Genomic DNA, 21,523 nt, shown 5'->3' on the forward strand with positions numbered 1-21,523 from the left:
CAGTTACTGTAATGCACAGTTCATTGGTAATGAAAGACATAAAATCTTCGGAATCGTTCGAACTTGCGGTACTTGTCGACGGATGGATATTCATTTCACACACATAACTATTACTGGAAATAGGAATATCATTAATATTGCCACTAAGTAACAAAAGGCGAATTCGATTTTTCACTTCATAGGGGGTAGGGTTGTTGTAAAAACTACCCAAACCTCGGATTCTAGAGAAAAAGTTTTCAAGGCAATCTTGATTTAGTCTGGATGTAAGAATGTATGAGATTCCTTGGTTTAGCTTTTTCATATCTTGGAAAAGTCCAATAACCGATTTGATGGATATAATAAATCCCTTCTGAAATGGTAGCAAACCAGTTCGTTTTCCAACACGCATCTGAAGGCAAACATCCATAAACCGCTGCAATGTGTTTTCCTGACTTCAATAATATAGTCCAAATCCACTTCTGAGAGGAGTCCTTTCATCTTTTGGCATTCTCGAATTTAATACGTAGAAAGTGTCGCTCACTAATTCGATAAAAGTGCTTTCTTTTTGCTTGTTTAAGATATATTTAATGCCCTGTGCAGTACGTCGCGAAAATAGTTGAGCTGCCATTAGAACATTTTGCCGGGCTCGCCCTGTCACACTAAGGTGTGATTGTGATATATGGTGAATTATACTTAGGTCTTCTTGATGTTCTAAAAGTTGCTCTAAAATATCTCTTTTTAGTTGAGTACCATCTGGAAGAAATAATCCATCGTCAAGCAAATGATTTCTCATCAATTTTAATAGATGAGGCACATCACAAAAAAAAAAAAAAAAAAACAAATCTTATTATTGTTAACAGGATTTATAAAATAAGTTTTATCCATGCAAATGTCTAACTCTCTGAACACTTTTTGATTTTTGCCACCCATGTCGCACGTTTCTCCGACAATTTTTATTCCACAAGATTCAATCTTACGAATTATGTCAAATAATAACACATAATTCATAGGGACATCAAAATCATAAAAAAAAACAGGTTGTTTCCAATTATAAAACATGCTTCGAACCATGACCATCTGTACGTTATTGCAAGGTCCCAGAATAACATCGTTGGATTGATCATAGCAAATACGCCCGTCTATATTCATCTCGTCGAACGTTAAAATGGCGTATCGTTCCACATCTTTAAAATTTACGGCTCTAGCTTTAAACAAATTCAGGACTTCATTTAAGATGCCTAGCTGGAATTTACAACCCTTAATCCATCTGAGAAGAGTGGAGCTTCCTGGCAGTGGAATATTACGCTTTCGCAAATATTCATAAGCTTTCTTTGAAAGAGCTCTTAATGTGAGGGCATTAGCAATATCTTCTGACAACCATTTTACTTTCTTATTCGTTAGAAGGGATCTTATTTGCCCAGGTGTAAAACACTGGGAAAGAACTCGCTGCATTCTCCTACTAATATTTTTCTCGTGGATAGCTTGTACAACTTTTTTCTTAGCTGCTTTGTTGAGGTTTGATTGTTTTGCCTTTCTCAAAATTTCTTCATATTCTTTAATTTGATTCAAATTTGCCTTGTTTCTTTCTTCCAGTTGCTTAACCTGCTTCCTAAGATATTCAATTTCCTTGTCCTTATCATCTGGTATGCTCGGAAGCTGTACAGTGTTCGTTGTTTGGTCTATTTTTCGCTTCTTTGGTGATAAGGTTTCTAGTCTTACCAAATCTCTTTTCCGAATTTCCCTCGCTTCATGTCTCGATTGACGATCACTTAAGATCTGTGGAAAGTATAAATCAGGAATTTCCATTTTATACGTTTGAAAATAAAAATGGGAATATTTGCAATTTAAGTAATGTCTAATTAGTTAATTTGTTTGCCATTACAAGATTTTTAAAATTTCATTAAGCCATCTTTCAAAAATAAATTTCAATTGCCGAAAAATTAAAATACCAGGAGAGTCAATGTTTATAGATAATATTAGGAATTCAGTATTCATCTTTCTAAAGTACGCGTTTACGATTATGAAGTCTATGTCTATTATGAAACGCATTAACTTTAATCAGCCAATGAATTACTTCCTTAACATTCTTAGGAAGTATTTTCAGCTTTATATATGTATATATACACATGGTTATCAAACTAATGGAAACACCCGTAAAATGCAACACTTAAGATATGAGAGGTAATAACATTGAGGATATGTGTGCAGCGATTGGTCGTAGTTAGCGATGTGTTACGTGATTCTGTAGATCTTCTGGTAGGGTTGAACGAAGAGGTGTGTTAAAGCATGTAAACAGTGATTATAGAAACTAGAAGACTTCTCTGAGTTTCAAAAAGGGACAAATTGTTGATGTATAGTTAGTTGTTGCAAATATTCCAAGTTGACTCGTGTGTTAGGAGTATTGCAAGGAACAATGTCGGAGGTGATGATGACCCACAGAATTCGTGGTCAAAAAACATCACAGGAGAGTAATATTGGACGAAAGAGAAGTGTTACTGACAGGAATTCGCGAGCAATGTAGAGGATTGTTACTAAGGACCATAGAATGAAAGGGCAACAGTGGCTGTGGGAATTCAATTAGACCCTGCAGCAACAATAATACTCCGACATGGGGTGCATAATCTAAATATCCGTGGTTAAGCTGGAATTTCCGAACCGCAGGTTATCGCCAACAAGGCATTAGCGGAAAGAAAATAGTTCCGATAACATGCAAAATTGGGGCACCGATAATTGAACATATACAATATTTTCTTACACTTCATTTTCACCCAGCACCAATCATACAATTTCATCAACAGGAGGAAGGGGGAAATCAAGCCCTTAATCATTTCATTTCTTGCTATACAATATAACTTAATATCGTAAAAGTTTATTTTGCATATCTTGTTCAAGTGGGAGAGTTAAACTCCGAAATCTTTTTTTGTGTAAGTCACTGTTCCAACAACATGGAGTGTTTGCGTATGACGGAAGAAGCTTATGCTCCGAATTGTTTCTACCTTTCTATCGTGAAATATGGCGTCGACTGTGATGCTGTGGTCATTTGTGACTTATGGTGGATCATCAATATATTAATAAAAATTTCATTTTCCTTAGGTATTTCCATTATTTTGATAACCATATATAAATGTAGTTTGAATTACTGGTTTTCCAACGTATAATAATTAATAGCACATTATTAGTTTTTCTTAACATTACTTAATATTAAGAATGTGTGTGATGTCTATGAATTAACTTATATACGAGTCGTCCAGTTTTAAAACTGTTCTTGTTCATTTACAACAAATCTCAGAAAACTTAGGAAAAATGTAGGATCTGCATGTTTTGTAGAATTGGAAATATTTCAGTGTGTTCTTGTGAGAAACATGAACTTCCTCAAATGTTTCCAATTCTACAAAACGTATCGATCCTACAGTTTTCGTTGGTTTTCTGGGATTTGATATAAATGGACAAGAGCCGTTTTGTAACTGTATGACTCATACAATAATTATTTTCCTTCTATTTCTCTCTAAATTTGACCCTTGAATACATACCCCAAGTTTCCGTTCGTGCATATGGTTATTGTTACAAGAGATAAGCGCTCACCAGGCACAATTACATTTCCAGGTATAATTGAAATAGGAAATAATTTCGAAATCCGTATTCCAGTAATTTAAAGGGATGCCGTTTACTTGATCCCCTCTACAAACAAACAATATGTTCCTTGAACGTCTCTGCTATTTAAATTATTTGAGATCAACTAACTGGATGGTAACCTGGTTAGATTTACTGCCTTACCTTTAAGTTAATGGAATAAGGGCTTCAAGATTTTTCCTATTTTAATCCTGCGAGAAAATATGAGCGATATGTTCAGACCTAATTTGAGAAATTAGCTTGTACGTCATTTCGGCTAAAGGTTACATAACTACAAAGAAATTTCAATAGTTTGGTTATCTTGTAATGACATTCCAAATTATCTGTCTACTCGACTCTATTTACCATTTAAACTTTAAATTGCCCCCTACAACATATAAAGGTAACCAAGAAAGTTCTGACCCTTTTTGTGGAGGTCTGTGTTCAATTGGCCCTCATACCGTGAGTTGAACGCGAATAAAGATAAGGTGAAAGTCAGTTGTTGGTGTGGGTATATACGCATGATGGCATCTGATATGAAAGCTGTACAAATCCTTTTCCAATGAATTATTAGAGGTCCTTGGTTAGCGTACGGACTTTCGCGTGGAAGACCCGGGTTCGATTCCCGGCGGGAGCTCATATGGTTCAGAATCCACGTTAATCGGTAAGTTTCGTCTCATGTAGCCTCGCTGCTGAATGGGACATTAAACTCAAAATCAACTCAACTCCAAAGAGGTATTCAAAGACACAGTGGATGAAACTGACAGTAAAGTGAACATGCGAGAGATGACGGCTGTCAGAGTGTTGGCTATTGAACGTGAGTTCATCTCGATTAGGTGCAACTACTCATCTGGTAGAAGAAAATTCGTGTGTTCCAGAACCGCCCAGGAATACGACGCAAATGTGTCCGCTACGGATGACCTATGGCCTCTGATAGCATTAGCGTGCTGTATCCTGATGGTAGGAAGATCAACGATCTGAAGTATCGTGATCTGCTGAAGATATTGCTATTTATTTCATCCGTGTACCACCCATTCTACCGAAATCTGAATTCAGATCATAACGCAAAAAATATTGATACAATGTAATGCTGTAATGATTTACGTCATTCAACCGGCAGTTACGCAAGGATGGGGAGTTCGATGAACTGTCATATAATACTGGAAAGCTGTTACTGCATACTCGGAAGTAGTGTGCTTTACACCTGTAACAAATTAAATTAGGTTGGGATAGGTTAGGTTAGAAATCTAATCTATCACAACCTAACATAACCGAACGTATCTAACCTAATTAGGTTAGGTTACGTTAAGTTAGGTTAGAAATCTAACCTAACCTTTTGTATTTAGTGTGTATTAACCACACTGTCAGATATCATCACTGCAAAATATTTCCTTTACGTTATTAGTATTCGTTTATTACTATTAATACAATACACTTTACATTATGGATTACAGATTACAAGTTGCACATATATCTATAGAGTGATATAAATAAATAAAAGAACCACCTTCACAGGAGAAAATTTGCAGTTATTTGTCCTACACTTTACCCTTCGATTTCTGGGAATTTAGGTTTTGTGGCTTGGTCCCCTTTCTTGGTTAGCCCTTCAGCCATAATTGTAAGAGTGCACTTTGAGCAGAATAAGTGATTTTGTCACAGGATGTGGCATTGAAGAAGGAATAAGATCAAATGATGCGATAATTTTGGAACTGGGGAACCAAAATCAGGTAAAAAAAAAGTTTAAAGAAGAAATGAGTTGATGTTACGTAAGGGTAATTACTAAGTACTAACATAACATAACATAACCTAGCATAAACCATCAAAAACAGAAGATATACGAAGAAAGTACGAATTTTAAGCAAAAAATTCTGGCCACTCAAATCCAATAATCCTAACCTAACTGGCCTAAATTAACCTAAACCATGAAAAGTACAGAAAGTACGAATTTTAAGCAAAAAGTTCTGACCCAACAATTCCAAAAATATGCCAGTGTGATTTGTCTGCAATAGTTACGGTTCGGTTAGACAAGATTAGGTTAGATTAGATTAGGTAAGGTTATATTATATTAGGTTCGGTTCGTAATAGGTTCCTATGAATGTTCTGCTAAAAGTGCAATTTTGCCAGAATAATGATTCAGATACTCAACAAAACTTAAGAAATGAAATGAAATCTTTGAGTTTTACGTCCCACGGTTATGCCGGTTAGGCGAAAGGAGACGGTGATGATGAGTGATGAATGAAATGGTGGAATGAAGAAAGTGGGCGGAAACGGGAGAACCCCGAGAAAACCCACGCACACGGTGTTTGTCCACCACAAAGTTCACTTGGCGGGGGCTGGAATCGAACCCGGGACCCCAAGCACCAGAGGTGAACGCTCTACCACTGAGCCACCGCGGCCCCCAACAAAACTTAAGAATATCATTAAACTAAAGAATATATGAGAATATACATTTATATTCTCGTTGGTAGCCCTCTCCACCTCGCTTTACCTGCATGAACTCCTTAAGTTTTAGGTCCTCAGAATCAAATGCCAATAAATGTAAAATAAATTATTATTGTTACACACCTGTTCTCCAACTTGACTAGTGTCTTGTTTAGTTATTTCCCCATGCCAGTTTGGTATTAATAATGAGGGAACAGCGTCTGATCTTAAGTATTTCTTTTGCTTTAAACCTAAAAGTTCATTTTTCAAATCCCTGCGATAATCCTGAAGAGAAAAGTGAGCCGAACATACTCGTGCATTATTCACATTGAAAGTGTCCATTCGCTTACAGCGGGAAACCCATATTCTTTTAAGTGCTTCACTTTTAGGAAACCTATGGAATAATATTTCATTGGTATTACTTCCTCTATTCTTACACTGAGCTACTGCACAAGTAAGATGACTTTTGCCCATCTTGAAACAGTAGTGTTATTGTTCATTCACTATTTCACTTGTTATTTTGATACCGCGATACCTCCACCTGACGTCACTGACCGCAAAGAATTCTGGGAAAAATCAGAGCAGAAAGGCTATCCCGAGAGTCCCCTGAAAATAACGCTCACTGCATTGTAGACAGTATCTTCTGAAGACTGGTAAATTTGTCTTCGTTTTACTTCCAAGACCTTCATTTCCCTTCCCTTTCCACTTGTTTCTGTCTACTTACCTGAGGTGAGTATATCTAACCAAGTGAAAAAAGAACTTTAGGCGCTTTTGGATATTGATATTTTTAATTGTAATAATAACAATAAGACTTATACTACTACTTGGCTTTCGAGATCTGAGAGTTTTAGAAGAGCTAACTAATGGAAAAAATACATTTTTGAATCACTGTAATATATAAATTATTATATATAAAAAAAGTGAATGTAACTATGTGTGCCTGATCATCACGGCCGAATTGCAAAGTCAAATGAAATTACTTTTGGTATGTAGTTAGGCCTTAATCCAAATTGGGATGTTGTATTGCTTTCATTATAATAGCTACATATCCTAAGGAGGGTGAGGATCCGAATTTTTGCGAAAAAAAATTAGTATCTCGCAAGCCGTTATGCTTACTGAGCTGAAATTCAGTGTATTAACTCTTTATCGAAAATAAACAGAATGTGTCCTAGCATATTTTTAAATTCTCCCTTATGGAGGGGGGCACTTTCTATATATGGAAAATTGGTAGCGAGTTGGTTTGTAAAAATGATCGAAAACGATCGGTTTTTTTTTAAGAAAAAAAATCAGAAACAAAAAATTACATGCTTTGCTTCATATATCCATTGCTTTCTACTATAATAATTGCTGAAGCTTATGTTTATTATATGCAGCGCTTACAGCACAGGGCAATCAACCCAAAAACTTGTGACTAAAATAGGCATAAAATTTGTACTGTAAGCTTAATTACACGGAAATTTTAAGTTCGGATTGTACGCATAATTATATGGAAAATTTTACACTTTTTTTTCCTTTACGTTGGTCTACTTACCTTGATTTGAAACTTTCAAATTTCATCCTTTTTTCCACTGAAAAGTATTGATAATTCAACAAGGAAATAATTATACTATGATAATTTAATTGAAATTCATCGTAATTTGGCACATGGCAAACAGCAATGTGGTAATTGAAGGGGAAGGAGGAGAGAAATTCCCATTCAAGTCTGAACACTTTCCAGGTACCACGTTCTCTTTCGCTTTCTAGACGGGAGAGCGAACTTCGTAATGGCATCAAACCTTCTTGTGTAATTACAAAAATTAAATTTATAGACAAATAAGAAATCATCTGTTTATCAGGCTTTAATTGATAATTTATTCACAAGATTCCCTATCGAAGGCGTGGTAGATGAAGTTTCTGTTTTCAATGAGTCGACATTGCCAACTGACATGGTCGATATGGAAAAGATGTTGTATGGTGATAGGGAGATGATACTTCTTGCTGAGTATTTCAAAACTGACCAAGAAAAATCGTTATCAGACTTAAGTCTAACAAGCAGATTGTCGATGAGGAGTTGCAGAAATCGGGTAGAAGTATTATCAATTTCCACGACAGAGTGCGAACGGGACTTCCCCTTATGAATTTACAGATGACTGATATTAGAAATACACTAAGTGCTCAAACATTGTCTAACTTGTTGTTCATCAATGTTGATGGCCCACCGCTAGACAAGCTGAAAGTAGACGTGCTACTTATTTCTTGGCTGGACATCATTCCGCTGCGGATGATTTACCACGAAAAAGTTTCCAACAGAAAATAAACCTTATTTCAGGTTTGTTTTAAAGTAGATAATTACGAGCTATAGAAAATGTATAGGCCTACTTCTATTACTAATGGCTTATTTGTGCTATTCAACTTTGTACCTATTTTTTAGTAAGTCTCTTCTTTGCTTTAGGTAAACTACTTTGAATAAATATTCATAATAATTGTAATTATGCATATTTGTAACTTAAATTTAACGTGGTGTTTAGTGATTACACAAATTACAATTATGAGCATACTTTATGGAGATGCTCTCACATAGGGTACCCGAGCACATTTATACACTGTGAGAAACTCATTTTTCAAGTCTTTTGTGAAAAAAATACTGTGAACTGAGAAACCATAACCTTTCTGCATATTGTACTTCTTTCCTGCGAATAGAAGTTTCTTTTGGAATACGTTCAGAAATTAACACTTGCAAGAATACTCTCTTAGTGCAAGTATATTTTACGCACACACTAATTTCCCCTCACCTCGAACTGTTTCAATTCCCTCACTGACAAACACTTTACCATTTATATCATAAAGATCAGATCCACCGTTATTCTGACAGAGCGGTGCTTGAGCGATTGACTAGAAATTCAAACTCCGATTAATGGCAATTTCACAGTCATGTTTTATTACAAGTGTAAACTCTTCAGTCAGTACAGAAGAGGCCGTGAATCGTGTTCAGAGTTGATGACGATGGATTTTGGTGGGTCAGAGTGGGTGGTGGGTCACAGTGGGTCACGGTGGGTGGTGGGTCAGTGGGTCGTGTGTCACGGTGGGTGGTGGGTCAGTGGGTTGTGGGTCAAGTTTTCATTGACCCACGCCAACTGCTTCACTATATCCCAAACTAGGGATGGGGGCGCCACAGGCCATCAAATGGGGCCTCAGTGAATTTGGCATTTCAGGGGTGATTTTTCAGTCATTCACGTAGAAAATATGCTACATCAATAGTTGTTCTTTTTGCATTTATTCCCTTATTGGTGCAGTATGGTTGGTTTAGGCTAATTTTGACCATGGCGTACCCATAACACAATTTCGAAAAAAAAAGTTGGATTGTAGGTTTAAAGAGACATCTAAAATTTATTTTTTTTTTTATAATTGTGTTCGCAGACCATCATAGATCAAAAGAGTCTCAAAATATTGAATCGAATTTTTTGAGGGGGAAATGTTCGGACGGAGCTGTTAAATTTTATATATATATATATATATATATATATATATATATATATATATATATATATATATATATATATATATATATAAGACAAAGACGTCGTATACACCTATACATACATCCAAGTTTGAACAAAGTCGATCGAGCCATTCTTGAGAAATAAATCCCACTTTTCAGATTTTGAGCCATATTTCATGAACCAATGAGGTTTGAAACGTGAGGGATTAATATATCTTGGGGGTACCTATCTACCACCTACTTGTAGTCCCAATATTCATCTGGGGCCAGTTCTCTATACTTATCCACCCATACCCTTTTGGGTAAAAAAAAAAAAAAAAAGTTTTTGTACGGTTTTTCCCGGGCTTGGAAACAAAACGGAAAATTTGTGGGGAAAAAATGAAATTTTCGAATATTTTATTACATTATGCTTTTAAAATGAAAACAACTTCATATTTATTAGTTTACAGTAAAGATCATTGAGTACTTACGTTTCTTGTATTAGAATAGGGAAAATTTGTGGAAACAAATGTATATGCACCACTCCTTTAAAGTTAGCACCATGATAGAATGGAGTTATGGCTACAAAAGATACAAAATATAATCCTAGTGAGATTAATTAATATATATGCATTAAATAATCTTAAGCAAGCTGTTGAAGTTCTGGCTTTACGGCAGGGAAGTGTTGCAATAATGGGGGCCAGAATTATTTTAGATAATACCGGTATTTTAAATCATATATATGGAGATACGCATCTCCCTTGTGCTGTGTAACATTTCTGGAAGTTTTGAACCAATTAGAAACAAATCTTTTGTTCGGAAATATTGGCAAAAAGCTGAAAAATATAATTTAAAAACTATTTCTTTGCTTGATGCTAATCTTAATTGCTTTAATATGTGTGCAGCATATATACAATGTATTTCGCTGGCAGAAAAGAAAATTGAAAGCAACAGGTTCTAATTGTACTTTTTAGTTATCTGATTTGTGGTAAAAATCCCGTTTTAGTATTTGTAGTTTTCGAGCAATTCAAAAAGAGAGATGATCTTGTTTACACATACATATATATACACCGCAGAAGGGCGTAAATTTGAACAGCGAGAAATATATCAAATAATTTAACATGTGAAACTTTCGTTCATTATTATTAAAGACTAAGAGAATACCAGTTCTTTCCATGGGGAGAATGTTTCATTTTGGACATAAAGGATACCAAAACTGTCACTAATGAACTTAGGGACCCCAAAAACAATGAATTCGATACTAGTATCGGTCATTTTCAATTACTTTTACATGTCACCCTCCCGCTTTAGGAGTATTAATGCGGGCTCAACTTGGATTTAAACGGTATCGAAAGTGTCATTGTTCATATCAGCGACTCCGAAAACTACGAAATCAACAGTAACATCAGCCATTTTGGATCATTTTATATATCTACGACCTTCTTCTTCTCACACATTGGAGTGTTGAATTTGGTTTTAAACCACATCGGAAGTGTTGCTGTTCATCCTAAGGACCCCAAAAATTATGGATTCAACACTAATATGGGTCATTTTCGATCATTTTTATATATATCTCTTCTCCCTCGCCTCCAAGTTACGCGGATGAATTTAGAATTAAATGGCATCGGAAATGTCACTATCTTAACGACCCCGAAAACTGGATTCAACACTAATATCCATAATTTTCAATCATTATTATATATCTCGCCCTTCCCCAAGTTGGACCCCATAAATCAAAGGCGCACGTGCTAGCCACTAGACTAGCGGGGAGGGCACAACTGAGCCCCCGCCTCCCACTCAGAAAATTACAGTACGTCACACACACACACACACACACACACACACACACACATATATATATATATATATATATATATATATATATGTGTGTGTGTGTGTGTGTGTGTGTGTGTGTGTGTGTGTGTGTGTGTAATATGGCGGAATAGTATATTCGAGAAGAAAACACGAATAATGAAATTCCTAATGGGGAATGAACTTGGAAAGTTTTTTTCTTAAATTTGGAGAAAATGCCAGTGCTGATAGTGGGGCGTCTGGATAAATTGGTGTATAAGAGGCTGACACAAGTATGCGAAAAAGCGTCCATTTCAGTTCTATTCGCTATTCGTTGCTTGGTTCATAGCCTTATTACAAATCAGAATGAAAGAAGCTGACCAAATAAAAGTTTCAGCTTCTCAGATTTTTTTTCTTTTTATTAATTTGATTTTCATAGATGGTTTGTTAAATTGAATTCAAAGTCAGTACAATACAAAGTCCAAATTATACAATATAAAATCCTGAAAGAGATGCGACCGTGAAATCGACAGAGAGGCTTTTTTTTATTTGCATCAATTACATATTACATTTGGCTACAAAATAATATCGAAAACTGACTATTTTGTGGAGAGGATAAATTTGCTCTTTAGCAGCATCACTGTCATCTTGGTTTTATTTTAACCACTAAATCGATCACTATAATTAAGAAGCCGTAAGACATCAGCGGATACAAACGTGGGCGTCATTAAGGGGGGCAAGGGAGGGAAATTGCCCCCCCCCCCACCCGAAGAGTTTGAGGAATACATATACTTCAATCGATTGTCTACTAATATACTAGTACAAAACGCAAAAGTCTTATGTCGGTGGTGCTCATGTGCGTTGGAAAAGGGGTCGAAGGTGTCGGTCAACCCCACTGGAAATCTAGTTAATATTACCTTGATCTTGAAGTAGTCAAGTATATATACTGAACTTAGGAGTTGTTTCCGGAGACAGGATCTTATTTTCCCTCCGTAGCACTTCACGATAATTCCTGTTTTCAAAATCTCAAACGTTGAAAGAATCAAGCAAGTTATCCTCAATCGTTCCCATAGAAAATGAAGAGCCACGTCTTTTAGTACTTCTGCAGTGGTTTCCTTTGTAAAGCAGAATAAAAGTGTTTCTCTGACTCGTTTGTCTGACCTTTCCAACAATCGGAAAAGTATGAGCATGTAACACATATTGATGTTAAAAATAACCCAAGAATTCTGTTTGTGAAAGCAATAATGTCACTGACTCCTCTGCACCTGTTTGCTCTTTGGCTGTAGCAAGGTGATCCTGAATGACCCCGCCTCCTTTTAAACCAAGAATCTTGATGGATTACAGAAAGGGGAAGAGGTCGAGTAGACAAAACTGCAAATGGAGCAGCAGGGACAATGATTCTAATGCTGTCAAACATTGTCTTTCTTGTTCTTAGTAGCGTTCCGAGCAGAAAGAAGTGAGCTTTTTTCCCTATGAGACCCCGCGGTTTAAAAGTGCAATGTTATTTTTAGCGGGTAGGATGGAGATTGACCCTTTACAAGAAGACAAAGGTTTAGTTTTGCATAGTTGGTTGTGCGCAGTTATTGGAAATCCGTGTTTCTGGTGTGTCATATAGGCGGTTTTCGTTTTCAGAACTTCAAAGTTGCTCGGGAGTGTCGGAAAGTGATAAACGTGTGGTTTTCGATCTCTGGTCTCTTTCAGAGTTTAGTGGATGTTTTCCCCTTAGTTTATAATTTATTTAATATCGCATGTGTAGATGAGTGAATTAGAAAGAATTGCTTTCTAAAATTAATCATGCATAAGCATAAGCAAATGAAACTCAATGTTTTTTTTTCTAAAGCAGGAAGTGTCCTCAAAATTGGGAAACACCAAACACGATATTCTGTGTGTTGAAAATCTGAGCGAAGAAAGAGAGTTACCGGAGGGCAATATCATTAGCATACCTTCTCCCCAAATATCCCCTTGTGCAATTTTATTAGGTGAGGAGACGTCCTGGGACCCAAAAGACATTGGCAATTATGCAGACTTAAATTTGCAGTCAAGTTTGTCGGACACTGGTCGATATGAAATATATATGTCGCCGTGGCAGCCGACCGAAACATATGCTTTTAAACAAAATGTTATGCCAGGAAAACGCCCATTTTTGTATAAGTGGTTTGTTGAATTTCCATGGCTAACATATTCTAGAAAGTTGCGAGGGGGCTTGTGTAAGCAGTGTGTTCTTTTTCGATCTCCGGTAAAAAATATATATATATATATATATATATGCAAGGGCCTTTTATACTAACACCGTTTAGGAAATACGATGATTTTTTTCATCTGCTCGACAGCACGTACAATCTGAATGGCATCGGGAGTCCACAGAACGTGCTAAATTATTTTCGAATATTATGTCTACGAAAATTTGTCCGTTGATTTGAAAATTGATGAAGCGGCTCGGAAGCAAGTTGAGGAAAACCGAAAAAACTGCCGTCAATCATTGAGACAATTGTCTTTTGTGTGACACATGATTTATCTTTACGATGAAACAATGCTAAATCTGGCAATTTCTATGATCTTCTCCAATTTAAAGTAGATTCAGGAGATATAACATTAAAGCAACACTTCGAAACTGCTGCTCAAAATGCAAAATACTTATCTGTGCAGACTCAAAATGAATTGATATCAGTTGCAGGCAACACTTTATATGAACAGTATATAAAGCCTAAAATTGTTTCTTCCCACTATTATAGTGTGCTTGCAGATGAGACAGCTGATATTGGGGGTGTAGAACAATTGTCTTTAGGTATTCGGTTTTATGACACTGTTGAAAATCAGATGCGAGAAGATTTCGTAAGGTCATTCCATTAGGAGAGTTAAACGCCGCATATATTGCTAGAATAATTCCAAAAGCATTGGAAAGACGTGGATTATCTCAGTGCGAACTTGTAGGGCAGGGTTTCGATGGTTGTTGTTCCACCATGGCTGGATGTAGTAACGGTGTGCAAAGCATCATCAGACGACAATTCCCAAAAGCGTTTTTTTTTTTTTTTTTTTTTTTTTTTTTTTTTTTTTACCATTGTAAATCACACAAGCTTAATCTTGTCGTTAATAAGCTATGATCCGTTTCTTACATACGAAACACAGTGGATACTATCAAATAAATCACAATTTTCTTTCGCGAGAGCCCATTAAGAAGAAAAAAAATTCCAAATATCCGACTTGTTTCTGAAACCCGCTGGACTTTTAAATACAGCAGCATCAGAAATTTTTCTGAGCATTTCATAGAAATAGTGTGTGCGTTAGAAGAACTGCCAATAAATTCTACCGTTTCTGAAACTAGAAGCAATGCTTATCGTCTTTTTTGTGCAGGAACAACAGGAGCCTTTATTGTTTCTTAGTCAGTTATCAGTCAATATTCCTCGCACCTTGAGGCAGTAGCACAAATTTTGCAAGGGGTTCAGTTGAACTTAATGGTGGCAAAATCACACATTTCGGAGTTGATTTGTATGTTCAAAGAACAGAGAGATACAGCTGAAGTTACATTTTATTCTATCTTCGAAAAGTGTATTTGTGTTGCTGATGAACTGAATATTCAACTGTCAGTTCCCAGACTTGCATCTCGAGAAGTTCATCGTGCTAATCCTCCATACACTAATGCGGAAGAATATTATCGGCGAACTATATTTATACCGTACATAGATTCTTTGTTACAGTCGCTAAATAATAGATTTTCGGAAGAACATAGTCCAGGATTTTCACTCTTCACACTGTATCCCCGTGAAATAAAAACACCTCTAAACTACAATTCATGAAGATGATGGATGAAATAAATGAAATTTATGAATTTGACAATTTCCTTCCTCAAGCTGAATGCTGGTATGATTTATGGAAACACAGAAACCTAGATGCAGACAGTTTAGAGAAACTCTCTCTTTTTGATTTGATTGATCACGCCACATTTTATTCGGCAATAAAGCAAGGAATACAAGTAATGGTTACCTTTCCCGTTACAACATGTAGTGTTGAGAAGTTTTAGCACCCTAAGACGTGTGAGAACGTGGTTAAGGTCAACTATCTCTGAAGACAGATTGACAGGATTGTGTATGATGAGTCTCCATCGGGAACTTATAAATAAAAATAAAGCACAATTCATATCAGACGTGTTGGATGCTTTTGGAAAAGAACCAAGGCGTATGCAATTCTTGTTCAAGAAGTAGACCTATATGACATGTAATAATGCTTATCTATATATAGAGATTTTTTATGTGCACTTTCCTTTATATTGTGTGTTCGTTTTTTTATATAAATATAATTTGATTGTTCTGCGTTTTGTAAAGTGGTTACGGAAGAAAAAAGATTTTGTGCATTTTTTGTGAACTTTATGAAACAAAACAAGGAATTATTTCTACCTGGTGGCTTAGTTAGTTACAAACACGAAGATGACGATTTTATCTTATAAAATCTGCTCTTTTCCTGTTTGGTAAGTAAAATCGTAATATTTTCGTAAATACATGTTTGCATCTGTTTTTTTTTTTTGTTTTTTTTAATTTCTATTTATGTGAAATGATTAGGTTCTGATTTTCATGCACAAAAAATATTTTCTTGTATTTATCGAGATCCCGAGAGCAGTCTCGTTGTTGCATGACTTCGCAAAGGACTGATAAATAAACAGTAAGAAACACAGTACTGTTATAAACTTTTCTCTTTTTGGGTTGGTATATTCTGAGTTTAGTGTCCCTTACAGCCCCGAGGGTGAGATGTGGACCTAAAGCCTCATATGGAATGCAGACTTCATGAGCTCAACTTCTACCGGGAATCTAACTCGAATCTTCCACACCAAAGGCACGTACGGTAGCAACATAGTCACGAACATGCATTATTTATTTATTTCTCTCTCTCTCTCCTTGATTCTTTCAACGTTTGAGATGTTGAAAACAGGAACTATGAAGTATTAAGGAGGGAACATACGATTATATCTTCGGAAAGTTCTTCTAAAGTGAACATTGTATATGTACTTGCATGACTTCCTAATTATAATATTGTGATTTTGTTTTATATATATATATATATATATATATATATATATATATATATATATATATATATATATATATATATATATATAATATGTGTGTGTGTGTGTGTGTGTGTGTATTATTAGCGTTTGTTCTTGACTCCCCCTGCGAAAGTTTCTGGCGACGCCCATGGTGGTGCTCTTGCCCCCCCCAAGCGAAGACCGAAATGACGCCCCTGGATACACATGTAGTGTTCCAACTAACTCGTATCGCACCTACTAACTCTGCTTAGCCCACGGAGTAAGAAAAACAGATCACGCATACGTGGCGTGAGAAGGCTTGAATGTGTTAATTTATATGTCGAATCTCTACTTAATATACAGACGCTTTTTCGTAATAAATACAGTAGTATAAATATTGCAGTTAGAAATGTATTGAAAAGTAGACACCTTTATTATTGTTATAAGCGGTAAGTCAAACACCCCAAATTTGATATTTTTTTCTGACCCCTTGGGCGGATAAGTTCAAAAAAGTTTCTTTAAGCTCAGTGTTCTCAAGTTAGTACAAGAAGCGCAATGAGAAATGTATCCAACCTGGGCACTTTCGTAATAATAGCGTGATCGAGTGTTCTATCATCATTGCAGTCATGCCGCAGGTGCCTAATAATTGAGTGTAGGTGTCCTATTTAAATACCACGAGTGAAAATTTTCAGTTCTCCATAAAAGCCCACTAAATTAATTTTATTTGTGATGATTTATTTAACCTATCACAAACCTACAAAATTTCAAGTTTTTATTCCATTCTATTATCAGATTTAATGCCCCCCCCATTGGTATATTAAAATGATTTCTAAAAAAAAAATCTTACCGCCAGAATATGAAATAAATAGTCTTAACCGGAAGTACGTGTGATTTTTTTCAGTCAGTTCATATAGCTTTATACGTTGATGTAGGTGTATCGATAAATTACCTTTACAGGCACAAAGCATACCTTAATTTAATCCTACTTCAGCATCTAAAACTATTTAAAGATTTATAACTAAACAGCAATTTCTCACTTACTTAATGAACTCGTGTAGTAACACGATGAGAAACACGACCTAATGGAAATAAAGTAGGGCAGGATTCAGGTGTGAGCCTTTATCGTTTTCATTTATCCTTTAAGTTGTCAGTACTCTGAAGGGGGAAAAATAATCTGAAATAAAAATCAAAGATAGATTAGCATTAAGAAAGAAGTAGGCCTATTACTAACAGCATTCACTACATTTAATAAAACGTCTCAAATCTGTAAACATACTGTACATCGTCAATAAAGCCTGGTAATATTACCTATAATATTAAACATAATTAGATTACCTCGACATTTACTAAATTTTTCACAAATGAAATTAGATTAGTTGAAAAATAACTAGTAATATATAAATATTCAAATTGGGAATTCATATCTGTTATATCTTGCGACAATATTGTGAAATGAAATCTTTAAGTTTTACGTACCATGGTTATGCCGGTTAGGCTAAAGAAGACGGTGATAATGAGAAATGAGTGAAATTGTGGAATGAAGAAAGTGGGAGGAAACGGGAGAACCCCGAGAAAACACACGAGCACGGTGTTTGTCCACCACAGAGTCCACACGGCGCGAGCTGGGATCGAACCAGGGACCTCAAGCACCGGAGGTGAACGCTCTACCACTGAGCCACCGCGCCCCCCTGCGACGATATTGTGGAACACACAAACACATACACGCGCGCGCGCGTTATAACCACCAAAGTGTCATCGTATCAAATGTTACAAGTACGTTAAAGGTTCATGTAAGGTTATTTCAGAATTTTAGTTTTAATTACTACGCACTTTGTTGAAAACTGAAAAAAAAAATCAGTTATCATAGTCTGTGGATTTTCTCAGGTTACTCACATTTCCTCCCACAATATTATTCCTCAATGATCCGTCTGCTTTAGCCTGAAGGCCATAATCGTTGAACGTTAAACTGAAATGTTTTATTTTCAGTATATATATATATATATATATATATATATATATATATATATATATATATATATAGTGTGTTTGAAAAAGAACTCCCTAGATTTAACTTGTCCTAGAATCTGTACAAAGTGACATACACTATTCTATTTGTGGTGTCTGATTCATCAACTCTCCAAGTTCGGCTCCCCTGCAGTTGGCAGGTCTGCTTCACTTTGAGACGGCACCATGTTTTTCTTTCTTTCTTTCTTTTTTTTTTTTTTTTGTTTCCTCAATTCAGTCCAGGCAGGCGTGCAGTGCAGAGCAACTCAGCAACAATATGTATTCCGCAACAGAAAGCGCAGTGTTGTATTATTATTATTTGGCTTGTGAAAACTGAGTTATAACAGTGCAACGTAGTTTTAGACGTCAGTAAGGTGGTAAACCACCTACAGCACAAACTATCCGTCATTGGCTAAAGTATTTCAAGGAAATCGGTAGTGTTTTAAAAGCAAAATCACCAAGTAAACGGAGAACATCTGAAGATGTTAACAGATCTATGTTTCTTGTGTTCGGAGCCCGAAGAAGTTATTGGCCAGACGTATTCTACAATTAGGAGTATCTAAAGGTACTGTGTATGATGTTAAAGACTTAAGTTGCGCGCCTACAAATTGCAACTGTTACATGAAATTAAACTTATTGATAAAATCGAATGGTATGAGTTTGCTGCTGACTTTCTGGACTTTTTGGGGGGTAGGCACATAAAAAAATGTGTACAGGGAAAAGATCAGAGACATCAGTCATTTACGGAAAAGAAATGTCGCGGCGGTTGGGGCAGTTACACCTGAAACGTTGGTGAATACGTGGCGAGAAGTGGAATATCTTCTCGACGTGTACAGGGCCACAAAAGGATTCCACGTTGAAGTCTACCAACATTAAACAAAACTTGAAGGAATTCGCTTTCATGATATGTACTCATTGATGTAAGTTTTCGTTCGTTTCCCAATTAAATTTATACTTAAAACTACAGAGTTCTTTTTCAAACACCCTGTATATAATATTTTCGTGCCCTTTTCTTAAGAAAAAAACTTTAATGAAAGACTTTATAGAGACTCGTATTTTTACATCACACGATTGTCCCCTGTGGGCTAAAGGAGACGAATGATCAGAGTGAGTGATTGTGGATGAATTGTTAGAATAAGAATATGAGATAAAACGGGAGAACTGAAAGCCACGGACACGATGTTATTCATGATACACACAAGACCAGGGATTGAACCAGGAACAACTCCTCCCATCAAACGTAGGGGTGTTCGATAAGGCTGAGGTCCTATCGAATTTCGGGAGTGAAAATTTAGCGAATTGTCATCGGTTGCTCGAAACTGTTAGAGTATTTGAAATTATCGAAATTTCGGGTTTTATCGAAAGTTCGAATATTATCGAAGTTTTGGGTATTATTAAAAGTTCGAATATTATCGAAGTTTCGAATATTATCGAAGTTTCGAATCTTATCGAAGTTTCGGGTATTATCGAATGTTCTGGTTTTATCAAATTTCAGGTAATTTTGAAAATTTGATTATTACAGAAAATTTGATTTCAGTGGAATTGCTTGAAAGAGTGAGTGATATGTTGTAGATATTGTAATCCTGAGAAAAAATCTCAATGGACACAACCACCAATCACTGATAGTTTGGCCACTACAGGGTCATTTTTTGAAGCAGCCAAAGATAACGATATTCTGGATTCGGTGGAAATGAAAGTGTAATATGTTGATGTTGGATCAATCCATCTGAAGTGGTCCAATAATGGCAAAACTGTTGCTAGACCATCTCCGAAAATTATAGAAATTGGAGTGCGATAAACCATGTGAATGAGAAGGTCAATAGCATCATTCACGTTGTCGTATGTACAATCCGCGGCAAAAAACCTGCAACATGAGGATGTAAGTTTATTGTGAAACTACGCCTAACAGCACGGGGTATGAACATAACGTCTAAGTGGAACGAATCACGCCAGGATAAACCTCGGCCTCCTCCCGTGCACACTTATTTTGGAGCAAAAGACTTCGTCATTTCACAATAAATTTATATGCTCATGTTGCAGGTTTTTTTGCCGCGGATTGTACAAGCATTCCTGAGTGACGGTCATCTTTGATATCAGTGGAGTGCCATTTTTTTTTTTCATTTGCAAGCATTTACGAAAACAGTAGTCGCTGAGGACATATGGATCAGATGAGCACAAAACAGAAACGAATGTTTAGAGGAGAAACTGAGATACACGAAGAATATATACTCTTGCTTCTACATAAATATTCAGGGTTTCAAGCCAGTACATGAAATCACTAGAAAAAGTACAAAACATACTCTTTTAAAGGAAATGTAACTTTTAGTGTCATAAAGTGTAGGGGGCTGTTCATAAGTTTTGTGCTGAACACTATAGTCCAGTAAAGATAGGATTGAGAAAGGAACAAATTAGTAACAAGCTGAAAATTGGTATGGAAGTAGGGGGATGTGTCAGGAATAACATACTAAAAGTCACCTAAAATCCCACTGTAGCTTTTCCCGCAATTTTGAAAAATGTCCGCCATCTTTAGACGACGACAAGGAATTCATGGAAATCGTCACCCTTTATGTTTATTCCTCTAGCCACCGTTCTAATTATCACAAAGCCATGAATTATATATGGTTGGAAAGCTTGAAAGGCAGAAAATCTAAGTAAATAACATTTATGCCCATCGTGCTAAATTTATAGAAGAAGAGGAAGAAGAAAACAGCTTTCTTATTTAAAAAACATATATTTTCAGAAATCATGAGAAGTTTGCAACACTGACAGTTATTGCACACCAACGAAACACCACCAACAGGTGTCCTGGACATTTATCTCAATCATAGCCAACAATGACATAAATCGGTGCAATACAAGCCGAGAAAAAAAAATATAACTTATGTTACTTTCTGACCTCTTTGTACAAAAGTGCATAAGGTGACATACACTTTCACGGTTCTAGTCACCTTCTTTTATTACATAGGACCAAGAGTTATATATCATTGGAAATCTTAAGAAACGTAAATTCGAAAGAGGTAACACTTATACTAATCAAGCCCAATTTGTGGAAGAAGCGCAAAACTCAAAATTTCGGGACAAAACGTGATTTTCGCAATAAATTCTTTAAAACTTGCAACACTGACAATTATCGTATGTTAACAAAACTCAGTTACCGTTTTCACTATCATCATTATTAATTTACTCTTAAAATGGCCAACGTTTTTCCCAATGGAGTAAGCTTTCATAATACATAGTTTTACATA

The 21,523-nt window shown here is 36.0% G+C and overlaps 1 protein-coding gene across 1 annotated transcript in view; it reads right to left on the minus strand.

The window, feature by feature from the left end:
- Positions 1-21,523, minus strand: part of LOC145688405 (uncharacterized) — a 174,195-nt gene that overhangs the window by 51,872 nt on the left and 100,800 nt on the right. Inside the window, exon 2 of the mRNA XM_081762591.1 lies at positions 17,316-17,448. The gene's annotated coding sequence lies outside the window, so the exon portion shown is untranslated. The remainder of the gene's footprint in view (positions 1-17,315; positions 17,449-21,523) is intronic.

This window comes from Thermobia domestica, chromosome 6 (genome assembly GCF_964235325.1).
Source record: "Thermobia domestica chromosome 6, izTheDome1.hap1.1, whole genome shotgun sequence".
NCBI lineage: Eukaryota > Metazoa > Arthropoda > Insecta > Zygentoma > Lepismatidae > Thermobia > Thermobia domestica.